The sequence below is a fragment of the Lipotes vexillifer genome, unplaced genomic scaffold (assembly GCF_000442215.2).
Source record: "Lipotes vexillifer unplaced genomic scaffold, Lipotes_vexillifer_v1.1 scaffold759, whole genome shotgun sequence".
Taxonomy (NCBI): Eukaryota; Metazoa; Chordata; class Mammalia; order Artiodactyla; family Lipotidae; genus Lipotes; species Lipotes vexillifer.
The window spans coordinates 617,403-631,348 of record NW_006790410.1 but is presented as its reverse complement, the minus strand read 5'-3'; positions in this window follow the sequence as shown (position 1 = coordinate 631,348).

Below are 13,946 nucleotides of genomic sequence, written 5' to 3'. Positions count from 1 at the left end.
TTGCACATTAATATTTGTTTAGATTTACCCACATGCTTTATAACTCATTTGCTTACCATTACTTTTTGCATCTTAGTCTTTTTCCTAAGAACTGATATCACTTTAAATCACCTTTTCCTTTTTAATAAACTACATATTTTAGAAATTCCTTTAAAAGGGTCTGTTGCAGGTAAACTCAAGTTTTGCTTGAAAATACATTAACTTCATCCTCTTTTCTGACTCCTAGTGTGGCTCTATGTAAAATTCCAAGGAGTCAGTTACTTTCTCTCAGATACCTGTCTCCTAGGACCTCATGTTTCCCTGCAGAAACCCAAGGTCAGTTCAGTGTGTCAAGCCCAGCAGGTACTCTCTCTTCTCACACTTGGTCTTTTGGAGATCATTTCTTACTTTGGCTTTTTTCAGTATAATTTGAAATGTGTCAGGTATTGGACTTAATTTTATTTATCCTATTTGGTGTTTAATATAGTTCCTGAATGGGAGGATTGTTTTCATTAATTCTGAGGTTTTCAGCCCTATCTCTTAGGATGTCTCTGCCATTTCCACCTGTGAAATTTCGTCCCATTTCCAAAGTCAGATGTACATGTTATTTCTTTTATTAATTTTTTCTCATTATATGACCTTCCTCTGTTCTCTGGGCTCCCCCTGTTCTGTTGTATCTCCACCATCACACATGCTGGGGTTGGCTTTATCCCAGTTGGTACCTAAGTGTGCCGTCTACTTCCATGCCCCTCTGCCCCCCGCTCAATCACAACTTCACTGAAGCTTAAAACCATTTCTTAATGATCTTTATGTCTGATAGTGCCTGGAAAATCACTGAAATATGTTTTCTTGAATTGTGACCAGGAGCAAAATACTTTCTGTGAAACTATTTATTTAAGCTAATTGCTAAACTCTATTATACAGCAATAGTGATTTTTCACTGTTCCAATTCGCATTTCGGTAAAATCTGTTTTAATGAACATTATGGACTAAAACCCCATGATTTCAGGTACTATAACTATCAAATTGTGATATAAAGGGATTTGAATCGTGTTAAATTTTCTTAAAATAAAAATAACAGAAAAAAATTAGCTTAACTCCTTCTCTGCAATTTGCTACAGATATTTAAAACTTTTTTTAATTTACTTTAAAAAGGTTGAGGTATAATCGACATATAGCTATATTATTTTCAAGTGAACAACGTAATGATTCACCTATGAAAACCACCAATCTGTTCTCTGTATCTATGAGCTTGTTTATTGTTGCTGTTTTTTTAAAAATTCTGTATACAAGTGAGACCATACAGTATTTGTCTTTCTCTGTCTGACATTCACTTAACATAATGACCTCAAAGTCCATGCATGTTATTATAAATGGAAAAATTTCATTCATTTTAATGGCTGAATAGGATTCCATTGTGTGTATATATATATATATATATATATATATATATATGTACCACATCCTTTGTATTCATTCATCCATTGATGGACACTTAGGTTGCTTCCATTTCTTGGCAATTGTTAATAATACTGCTATGAATGTGGAGGTGCATATATATTTTTATATTAGTGCTTTTCATTTTTTTCAGATAAATACCCAAAACTGGAATTGCTGGATCATACGGTAGCTCTATTTTTAATTTTTTGAGGAAACTTTATACCATTTTCCACAGTGGCTGCACCAATTTACATTCCCAACAGTGAACAAGGGTTCCCTTTTCTCTACATCCTCACCAACACTTGTTATTTCATGTCTCTTTCATGTTAGCCACTCTGACAGGTGTGAGGTGATGTCTCATTGTCGTTTTGATTTGCATTTCCCTGATGATTAGTGATGTTGAGTACCTTTTTCTGTACCTGTTGGTCATCTGAATGTCTTCTTTGGAAAAATGTTTAATCAGATTCTCTGTCCATTTTTTCATCAAGTTGTTTGGTTTTGTTGCTATTGAGTTGTTTGAGTTCTTTATATATTGGATATTAATTATCAGACTTGTGATTTGCAAATACTCCCAATTCTCCCATTCAGTAGTTGCCTTTTCCCACAAACCTTTATTGAATTCCTACTGTGACCAAACTAGGAGTAAACCAATTTGCCTAAGGCTAATTTGCCTAAAACCCATTCACTTAAAGCAGATTTAGGCGATTGGTGCATTTACCTAAAATTTATATTTACCCCATACTATTACCTATTCTTATTTTAATATGTAACAGGATTGTTTTAACCTCTTTTGAAAGTTTTTACAAATATACCTATTTATATTTTTCTAACCTCTGAACATTTCAAAGATATTTTAGCCAGTTTTCTAAAGGCATTGCCATCTAAGATTTAAATAAAAATTAATAATCATACTTTAGCTGCTGTTACATTAAAAACTTGGTTTATCCATTTAAGACTATTTTTGCACTCTTGATGTACCTTTTTCCTATTAAGTATGCTTTTGAACTTTTCTAGAATTTTAAAAAACACTGTATTTAGTCACTTTTAAAATGTTTTTGATCTTTCTAAATAAGTATTTACATTACACTATTTCATGTATGAATCATCAAATCGTGTCTTATGCATATTTTGGAACATCTTAAGAGGTGTTTAGAACCATTATACAGTGGACAAAATATTAACCAATAAGCCCATGCTTATTGTTTATTACCATTTTGTGAGGTATTTCAGTTCTGACCTAAATTTTTTTAAAGAATTAAAGGCCATATCATAAGTTATTAAAAACTATTATCATACTTCATCTTCTTCATATCCAAATCATAAGACAATACTGGGTCATGAACTGCAAAATGATACACAAATTAGAACACCAAGTGATACACAAATGAGACCAGAGTTGCGGTGGGGCTGCTTGTGGGGAATCGTGCGCATTACGTGAACAGCCTTCGGTTCCTCCACTATTGACAGTGCTTACTGGAAACTGAAGCACACGACAGCCTGCCTCTTAAATGTTTCATAACCGTTCATTCCAGTTAAAGTCCAGGTCATTCAACCTCTGCTTATGGTGCGAGGCTTCATCCAGGGGTCCACCATCGGGCTGCCCCTGAAGTGTGCCCAAAGATATTTTCCTCATATTTTATTTTGAAAATTTTCAACTCTACAGAAAAGTTGAAATAACTGAATAATGAATATCCACATACCCACAACCTAGGTCCCAGGATTGCTAACATTTTGTTACATTTGTTTTATCACATATATAATAAATCTCTCCATCCATTAATCCATCCTATTTTTTGACTCCTTCAAAGTAAGTTGCAAATATCAGTATGCTTTACTTTTAAATATTTCAACTGTCTTATCATTTTTTTTTTCTGGTTCTTAATTTTTTAGGTAAAATTTACCAAAGGGCACTTACTGTATGATTCCATTTATACAAAGTTCTAAAATAGAAAAAATAATATATGGTAAAATTAAAAACTCAGAACCATGATTACCTTTGGAGGGAGGAAGTATATAGGGTGGAAATTGATAGGGATGTGGCCCAAAGGAATTTCCTGGGTTCTAGCTAACCCACATATATAATAAATCTACCTATCCATCAATTCATCTTATTTTTTGGTGCACTTCAAAGTAAGTTGAAAATATCAATATGCTTTACTTCTAAATATTTCAACTATATTATCAGTATTTGTTTCTTGTTCTTAACTTTTTAAGGTAAAATTTACAGATAGTGGAATGCACAAATCGTAAGCGTATCATTTGCAATTTTGAAAAACTCTTATCAACATAATAGGATAATAGCTAGAAGGCAGGAAATTCCTTTGGACCACATCCTTATCAATTTCCACCCTACCTACTCCCTCACTCCAAAGGCAATCATTGTTCTGATTTCTTTCTTTCTTTTTTTTTTTTTTACATATATTATTTTTCCTACTTTGGAACTTTGTATAAATAGAATCATTACAGTATGTGCTGTTTTTGTGTAAGGCTACTTTCATTCAGCGACACATTTTAGAGACTCGTCCGTGTTATCATTATTTTCATTTCTCTTTGAATGCTGAGCAGTGAGATTCCCAATCTATGACTCTCACAGTTCGTCTTCAGTCTCTTGTTGGTGAACATCTGGGCTGCTTCCAGTTTTTCCTATTGTGAATAACACTGCTGTGAACACTATGTACAAATCTTTTGGTGCTTATATGGTTTCATTTCTATGAGTGGAATTGTTGGGCCAGAGGGTAGATGTGTGTTTAATAAAAAATAGCAAAACCTTTTCCAAAGTGGCTGTTCCATTTTCTCTGCCACCAGCAACATTGGCGAGTGGCTCCAATATCATTCTCTTTATCTTGGCCATTCTGGTGGGTGGGTTGTGACATCTGATTTGGTATTTACTTGATGACTAACACTGCTGGACACTTTCTCATGTCCTTATCAGGCATTTGTATATCTTCCTTTTTGAAGTATCTGTTCAAGACCTTGATAATTTTACAGCCAGAAGTAACTTACTAAGAAAGAAACTAATATATTGCATTAGGTGCCATAATGTACAAAAAGCAATAGTCCTAAAAAAAGAAGATGGAAATATAAATGATTAAATCAGAAATAGACAATTAGAACAAAGAAAACAATAGTGATTAAAAAATTTGGCTTTTAAAATATTTATACTAGACAGCTCTCTGGAAAATAAACTTAGAAGGAAAATCACATAAATTAAAAAGTATAATTCTGAATGAGAACACATAAAAATTTCAAAAGTGGAAGTGAAAATAATCTATATATGTGGAAAATAGTTATGAGAATATGATACACAAATGCATGCAAATAAATTTGAAAATTTTAATGAAAAGATAATTTTGTGATAAATTAAAACTGTCCAAATTCACACTTCAAACCCAGAAAAATATAATTGGCCATAAATAGAATAAGCACATTTCTAACTTTATCTGGCAGGTGTTGGCCCTTTCCTGCAATTGCAAAATACTTATATTTAAAGTCCTTGCAAATATTTGTCTCTTCACTCAGTGAATCACTCCCATTCTATCACCCTTTGTTAACCTTGAACTCTTTGTACATCAGTTACCCTAGAATCAACCCAATGTTTTTTCTTTTCTCTGTACATTTTGATTTGGTAACCTTTATTGCACAATTTTGCTAATTCTGCACGAATAGCTGCATGGGGCGTCACTTGGCACCATTGCTGAAGGGCATACAGGGTGCTGTGCAGCCCACCTCTCAAAGGCTGCTTAGACTCTATGGCCACAGTTGTCAACAACGACCCGTCTTTTCCAGCAGATGTCACTGGAAGGTTTGCAGGAGCATAGGAACTGCTAGGTTGAGGAGTTTCAGCTTCCAGACTCAGACTTGCGGGTTGTCAGAAAGGTCACTAAATGTCACCATATGTTAAATGGCACCGAACTCTTCTCGTTTTTCTCATTGTAAAGAAACCTGCATAGCAATGGAGACACCCAAATTCCTGCAGCTGCCATAAACTTCTCCTGCCAAGACCAGATGGTCCGCACTCACTGTGGCTCAGGCCGCAGAGCAGGTGCCCTGCCTGACTCAGGAGCTAGAATTTTTCTGCATCAGATGAAGCCACTTTACTCACATATCCAGAGGGGCTGTCATACAAGTGAGGGTCTGTCTGTTCACGACTCTCAGAAGGATGCGTGCGAGGAACTGGTCCGAGGACGGGTGTTTGTGAAACTTAAGGCTTCTTTCTTGCTCCAGAATGATGTTATGTTAGAGGAAGAAGTGATGCCCCCAAGCTTTTTCTGACAGTTACAACTCTATCACATTCCCAAGGCTTCTTGCTTTGAAGTAAACTCATGTCCCGTTGAAGTGGCCAATGACACATAAAACCATCCTAACACGACAATGCTGATGCCATCTGTAACGCCCTCTAATCACTTCACCTAAAGCCTGTCTTTTCCCTGAGAAAAACCCAACCTCACGAAATATCAATGAAACTGAACAAAGAATATGGTATTATGGAAAAATCCATATCAGCACTGGAAACATTTCAAGAAATATAAAGAAATTCTCTCAAGATAGAAAAGCTTAAGCAGATAGAGCCAAGGACCTAGGAAATTTAAAGAAAATTGTTGCTTAGTAAGTAAATGGAAAATGCCCCCAGTAGAACCTCCCCCAGTGTTCCAGTCCTGAACTTCAGAAGGAGGACATGGTAGCCATGCATCCAGTTTTTGCAGAGTAAATCTTGATTATACCAAACTTTTTGAGAAGTGCTTCGGGTACTGGATATCACACAGAAACAAGGAATCTTCAAAAAGACAATGAAGCCACAATTTGAGGGTTGAGAAAAAAATTTGTGCTTCAAGATTTTCATTTTGGGGTGTGAAATAAATTTATGTGCTAATTAACTGGAATACATGTGCAGAAACACCAAAAATCAGAAGTGATAGTACCCACTGTATTAATTTCTTAGGGCCGCCACAAGCAGGGTGTAAGTACCATACACAGGGTGACTTAATACTATAGAAATGTGCTGACTCACAGTTCTGGAGGCTGCACATTCAAAATCCAGGTGTCAGCAGGGCCATGCTTCCTCTGAAACTCTGGGTAGACCCGCTCTTTACTTCTCCCTGGTGTCTGGTGTGTGTTGGCAATTGCTGGTGTACTCGGCTTCCAGCAGTAGCACAGAATCTCCGCCTCTGTCATCACGTGTAATTTTCCCCTCGTGAGTCTGTGTGCCTGTGTCTCTCCTTTTCTGTAAGGACGCCAGTCATGTTGGATTCAAAGCCCATCCTACTCCAATATGAACTTATCTTAACCAATTACATCTTCAATTTCTATTTCTAAATAAAGTCCCATTCTGAGGTTCTGGGGGTTAGGACTTCAACACATCTTTTGGTAGGGGTTGGGGGACACAGTTCAATCGTGTGTCCTTGGAAAAAAATCCCTGAAAAATTTGTCTTACAAAGAGATAAATTAATCGTAGTAATTACTTCCAAGAAAAGGAAAGATTTAAAGGAAATGATGTTAAACAATGAAACCTGGTACAGCCAAATAATTGTCACTGTTGCCATAAAGCAATACACACATTAAAGTGAAAGTAAAAGTGCACAGTATAAAAAATAAAAATTCTATTCATGAAATTGGAGAAAACACCTGTGCAATATTGGAAGATGTGTTAGAAAACAGAAGGTGTGAAAGCACCCTACACTGCTCGTCTTTCACAGCTGGGGATATTGGATGTTACATTCTTTACATTGACATCATTAAAAATGTTTTTTAACATTTCAAGTTGGTTACATATAGAATAAAGATAAGAATTTTTAACTTTCAAATCACAAAAAGAATATAAAAATGTAAAGAATACACGATCAGTATAATCACAGATAAAGGAAAACAAAGTGATAAAAAGCATGAAAAAGAGTAAGCATAAGTCAGAAGTAAGACTAAATGTACCAATATACATATAAATACATATTAATACCCATGACTGATTAAATTAATATTAAAACCCACACATTGAAAAACAACATAAAATTTGACTATGCATATGAGATGCACCTAAGCAGAGTAATAGAGAAACAATTTAATTTAAAAATATGCAATAATATACTAGAAAAATGCAATGTAGAGACAGCAGGGTGGGGAGTTTGGTGGTAACTGAGGTAATTTTAAAATCAGGCAAAATAGAACTTAATGGACAAAGTTCAGAGAATTCAGTGGAACCAGCACAGGGGATTAGGCTACATTAATAAAAGGCAGTGGATGCTACAGTGGGATTATGACACTTGCAAACTTTTATGTGAAATAATACAGCACCAAAATAAAACTAAAACTCTTAAAAATGCAAAAAAATGGACAAAATCTCAATTGCAATTCACTATGGTTCCATTTCTCTTATTTCTTTAGTAGATAAAAGGGAATACTAAGTAAGGATAGAGTGGTTTTGAAAAGTATAATCAATATGCTTGCTTTAATAGGTGTACTTAGCACTTTGTATCTGATGAACAGAAAGTACACTTACTTTGCAAATATAAAGAAAATATTTATAAAAACAAATCAAAGCTTTTAATGAATTAAAAAAATATAGAAGTATCACTGGTTACATTCAATGACAATGAAAAAAAATCTAGATGTTAATAACAAAGTTCAACCAAGCTCAAACAAAATCCAAACCACTGGAAATTTTAAAATAAAAACATCCAAAAGAACAACTATTGTATGAAAATATTACATCAAAGACAAAATTAGAACTCCAATTCTAGACTATTTAGGAAATAAACACTATAAAAATACTAAATGTTCAAAAGAATTGGATGTAAGAGACATTTTAAGTAATCATTGTTTTTTAAAAAGGAACAAATATAAATCAATTTAGTATTCATCTCAAGAAGTGAGAAAAAATTAAATCAATCTAAGGAAAGTAGGTGAAAGGAATTAACTACAAAATATAAAGTAATTAATTTGAAAGGGAAAATGTACAAATTGAATAAAATAAATGAACTCATAAACTTTTGGCCCAGAGTGAGGGGATGTGTGATCATAGACTCACCCACAGGCTTTGAAAGACACATTCCCAGGCTCCCATCCAGGAGATCCTGATTTATGTGATCAGAGCTGCAATGTTTATTATTTTTAACAAAGCTCCAGAGTTGATGTTGATTTGTTTCTTTCTCAAAAGACAGTAAATGGGGCTTCCCTGGTGGCACAGTGGTTGAGAGTCCGCCTGCCGATGCAGGGGACACGGGTTCGTGCTCCGGTCCAGGAGGATCCCACATGCCGCGCAGCGGCTGGGCCCGTGAGCCATGGCCACTGAGCCTGCGCGTCCGGAGCCTGTGCTCCGCAACGGGAGAGGCCACGACAGTGAGAGACCAGCGTACCGCAAAAAAATAAAATAAAATAACGCTAAATCAGTGACTTTGGGTTAGGACCAAAAAAAAAAAAAAAAAAAAAAAAAAAAAAAAAAGACAGTAAATGTGAACCTCCTTTAAAAGGAAAAAAGATCTCAATATATCTTATGTTGATATATTATTTGTGTTATTTTTATACATATAAATTCCTTATGTTTATAGTTCTTACACATCTGTAAAACCAAACACATTTACTAAGTAAGTACCATAGCAACCAAAAGCAACATTAATTCATAGTGACTGGTGATGTTTGTTGTTGGAATTCATAGTTGGGAGATGACATTTTGTATTTTATACTTTCCTGTCTCAACACTTAAATTTAAGCCTGCGGGACTGTCACACAAGCCATCACCATTATCGTGTAAACCACTGTTACACTATTAAGGTGTGATCATCAACTTAGTTGTACACTTCAACATGCATGATTAGTTTAAAAACATTCCATCTATAAAAACCATTGCTTATTAGCTAGTATCCCTGCTACTACTAAAAGCATGTTCCAAACTGGCACAAAGGTGACTGAATCTGCATCAGCACAATGAAGTGCTGACTGCTGGGTTTCTCTGGCTGATTACACTGACCCCCCCCTGCAAGCTAACTCACTTCTCCCACTGCTCTGTTCTACTCTAGCAGCTTCCATCCCTTCATTATCCCAGTGTGCTGTAATATCATTTAGCCTGCACTTGGCTCCAGGGCATCGTTTTGCATTAAGTCTACCTCTGATCTTTGATCATTAGCATACAGCAATTAAAGTAACACACTTAACCACTGCAGGAAGGAGTCTCATAGCATCAAGTCAGGATCACAACAGTGGAAGCTAAAGTCTAACCTTACGATAAGGCTTTTCAGGGGCAGAAGTTTGTCTTTACAACTGGTAATCTGGGAAGGGGTTAATTATTGGCATTTTAACATTAGGCCTTTGCCCACTTAATGGGATCCACACATACTTATCTATCACGATATTAATCTTGAATAATGCATCTTTATATTATCTATTGGTAACAAAATAATTATAAACATAAATATACATTCAGATATTAAATTACAAGGCAGTTCTTGGTTATAAGATGATCCAGGATATACCAACATTTTTTTTTTTTTGCCATTAGCCATAAAATCAATATATAAAATTCAAAAGTTCACAGAAAACTCATGGACCCCTGAGAGTATGTCTACTAATATCCAGTAGTCTGCACAGCAATCGGAACCACCGCTCACCTGCAGGTCTGGGTTTACATAGACAAAAAGAGCAGATAGTCCTGGGCCCACTGTCCCTTTCTGGGCTCACCCACAGCTCAACAGTCATTCAAGCTGCAGACATCTCGCTCTAGTTCTTGGCTTTGACAGCATGTCAGACTCCTGCCTCAACTGGCCAGAATGAAAGCCACGCAACCCCAATTCCACTCTGCGTGATTCCCTTTTCCTACTTCCATCCTGTTTTTTTTTTTTTGTAGTTTTACATTTTACATTTATGTCTATGGTTCATTATGAAGTATGCTATATATAATATGTGAGATACTGGTGAAGATTCATTTCTTTTGCATAGGACATCCCATTATTCTAGCACCATTTGTTGAAAAGATTTCTTCTCCAATGAATTGCCTTTATAACTTGGACAAAAATCAGTTGAGTACATTGATGTGTTTTGTTCCTTTGATCTACGTGTCTGATCTACGTCCCTTTGTAAGGTACCAATTGGTAGACAAACATGTTGAGAACGGGTTTATAGGAATAACCCCATGAACAGTGGTTCAGTATTTGCTAATCCAGTGTTTGTGGCAACTTCATAGAACATAACTACTGCAAATAAGGAGAACTGACTGTGAATACATTTTCAGCCTTTTCTGCTCCCAGGCGACGTTTACTGAGGAAGTTACTGGAAGGTAGTTTCCACCAAACAAGTGAAAACACCAATTAATAGGAAGGCAGGAAATAGGAAAAAGAAGATGCAACAGGTGTGAGAAGCAATGGGAATTCTGGGATGATTTTGAGGATGATTTTGACCTCTAACCAGAGTTGAGTACAAAGAAATCCAATTGTTCTTGTTCTACCTTCCATGCTTATTGCCCAAATCAGCTGAGATCACTCATGTCACCCCACGGAAGCGTTCTTCTCTGTTACCCCTGAGAGTTGGAGGTTGGCTATGTTGACCAGCTTAGGAGAAAACATACCCTATCCCCAACCATATTCTTGCTGGACCACACTACAGCCTTTCTAAAAGTTTTAACTATTTCACTGACCACTGACTTTCCCAAATGGTGCTTTGGTAATGTTTCAGGTAAACTGAAGCCACGTTGTGATCCTGGGAAAGATGCACATCAGCCTCTCTTATCCTGGAAACTTTTCTAACAGTGGCAAGATCGACCTGAGAGAGCAAGTCTTAACACATCTAGATAACATATTATTCTGTATACATAGATACATGGAAAAACTATAAATAAAACTAAGGAAGGGATTAGTAAATCCTTCAGCATAGTGGTTACCTTGGAGAGGACAGAGGAGTGGGATAAAATCAGGAAGGCATTTCTAAGGGGCTGGTAATGTTCTATTCTTAAACTGGGTGATGTGTGCATAGCATTTGTTTTATTGCTGTTCAAACTACACATAGGAACACACACACACAAACATACAATCAAGCACACAGTGGCACACCCTTTTATTTATTCATCATACATTTAAGAAAACAATTAAAAAAATAGGGCTTCCCTGGTGGCGCAGTGGTTGGGCGTCCACCTGCCAATGCGGGGGACACGGGTTCGTGCCCTGGCCCAGGAGGATCCCACATGCCACCAAGTGGCTGGGCCCGTGAGCCATGGCCGCTGAGCCTGCGCGTCCGGAGCCTGTGCTCCGCAACGGGAAAGGCCACAGCAGGGAGAGGCCCGCGTACCGCAATTTAAAAAAAAAAAAAAAAATTAGTCTTTTTCAAATCCCCAAATAGAAAATTTGAGAAGCCCTGGTAAATGTTTCTGGACTCCCCAAAGCCTTGTAATAGTTGGATTTTTTGGCTCTATCATTGAAGATTTTGGTCAGCTGTTATTGTAGTACTTTAATTGACATTGATCTCTTATTTTTAAACATAAAAGGCTTTCTATGAAAAATATTTTAACATAAAGGAGAAGGAAAATTAGGTCAGAATTTGGATAGGGGCATTTAGTTTAATAATAAATCAGGTCATTGTCTTAAGCTAAGAGCACTTAAGAGTATCTCTTCCCACCGGGGATCTATTCTATATTTTCTTTCATTTTCTTTACTGGTTTTCTGGCTGTTTGCTCACTGTAGCAGTTCCTTTCACATAAAGGTTTGCTTCAATTTGATCAAAATCTATTTTTTTCCCTAGTAGATTGAGGCAAAGGAGAAATTCCATACAAAGAAAAAAGTAATACGATGACAAAATCAATGTAGAGTAGAGGAAAATTGATCTAATTAATGGACATGTCTGCATGGAGAAAAACATCAAAAGTGGAGGAACAGGGCTTCCCTGGTGGCGCAGTGGTTGAGAGTCCGCCTGCCGATGCAGGGGACACGGGTTCGTGCCCTGGTCCGGGAGGATCACACATGCCCGTGAGCCATGGCCGCTGAGCCTGCGCGTCCGGAGCTTGTGCTCCGCAATGGGAGAGGCCACAACAGTGAGAGGCCTGCATACCGCAAAAAAAAAAAAAAAAAAAAAAAAAAAAAAAAGTGGTGGAACACATTGAATTAATTATTTAGAAAATTCCTATTTATACATGATAAGACAAATGGCCATTGACTAAAGTTGTGAAATACCCTATGTGTTCATCATTGCGTTCTCTGACAGTCGTCCCTGAACTCAATTCTTGTGAGATATTTTTGTTTTCTTTTTTGCATGTGGAATTCATTTTAATTTTGTACAAATAGGAAGCCAAGACCGTGTCATGTTAATCTTTTATTTCCCAAGTTACTGCACATGTGCAACTCCTGTTCTATTGTCCTCTTCTATGTCAATGAGTAAGGAAACAATACTCCATTCTTTACAAATGAAATAAGTTCAGGAATATCTTCCTAATACTGAAAATGAGTGTCTTGAGAGCTAGGTCAAAAGGATGTTTACTGATAATCAGCTGAATTAAGTTTTGGAATAATCCCACTGGCTGAGGAGTTGAACAGGCGGATTTGCACTAGACTTTCTGCAGTTTTTCCACCCTCTAAATCCAGAGAACACCTTACCCGGCATCTTCATTATCCTCACTTTTCTACCTTGAGAAGCTTAGCTTAGCTGATGGGCTGAGGAATTGTGAAAGTTCACAAGTTGCAAGAAAAAGATAAACATTTGAATGATGCCTCTGAAGGGAGATTCATTAGGACTTTCCCCGGACTCTTTTTGCTAATTCATCCGTATATTGTGGGTGAGAGGTGGGCATGAATTAGTAGTAGTCTGAGGAAATTCTTGCTGGCTTCAAAAGGATAGAATAAAATCTTCCAAATTCTACAATGCATATTAGTCTTTTCCCCTACTTCATTATCTTGGGACCTTAAATAGCTCAGTTTTAGAGAAATGAGGTGTTTTTATGTGCCCTGATATAAGTGCACATATATTTTTAACTGTAGAATATATGTTATTTTCAATAAATGATCTTGAAATTTTCTAGTGGTCTTAGAATTATCACTTGCCTTCCATCCTCTGAGCATCCTCTCCCTGGATGCTGTACATCTTTGTCATAACACTTGTGTTTGCTGCTAACTGTCTACCTTCTCTGCTAGTCTTTTCATTTCTGTGAGGTCAGGACCTGGCTCTCATATCCCCAATTTCCAGCCTACAGTGAATGCCTCAAATATATCCACTAAATATATGAATGAATATTAAATAAGACTTACTAGTATCATGCTAATGTTGTGTATGCTTTATAAATGAAAAAAGAATTATATTTTCTAATGAGGACAAAGCTTGAATCATTGAAGTGTGGTTTTTCTGAAAATATGTTCTATAGAAAATTAGTTCTATGAGATTTTAACAGCAAAACAAAAACCTCTCTTCTTATTTCATAATTAAAGCTATTTGGAGAGTTGGAAGTTGTCAGATTAAGCAAAATTGAACTTGTTACTTTACTATGGGACAGAGAAATGCATTTAATAGGTGAAAATCTTTTTAATAGAGTGCAAATCTGTAAGTGGGGAAAGAGCCCGCATCATTTC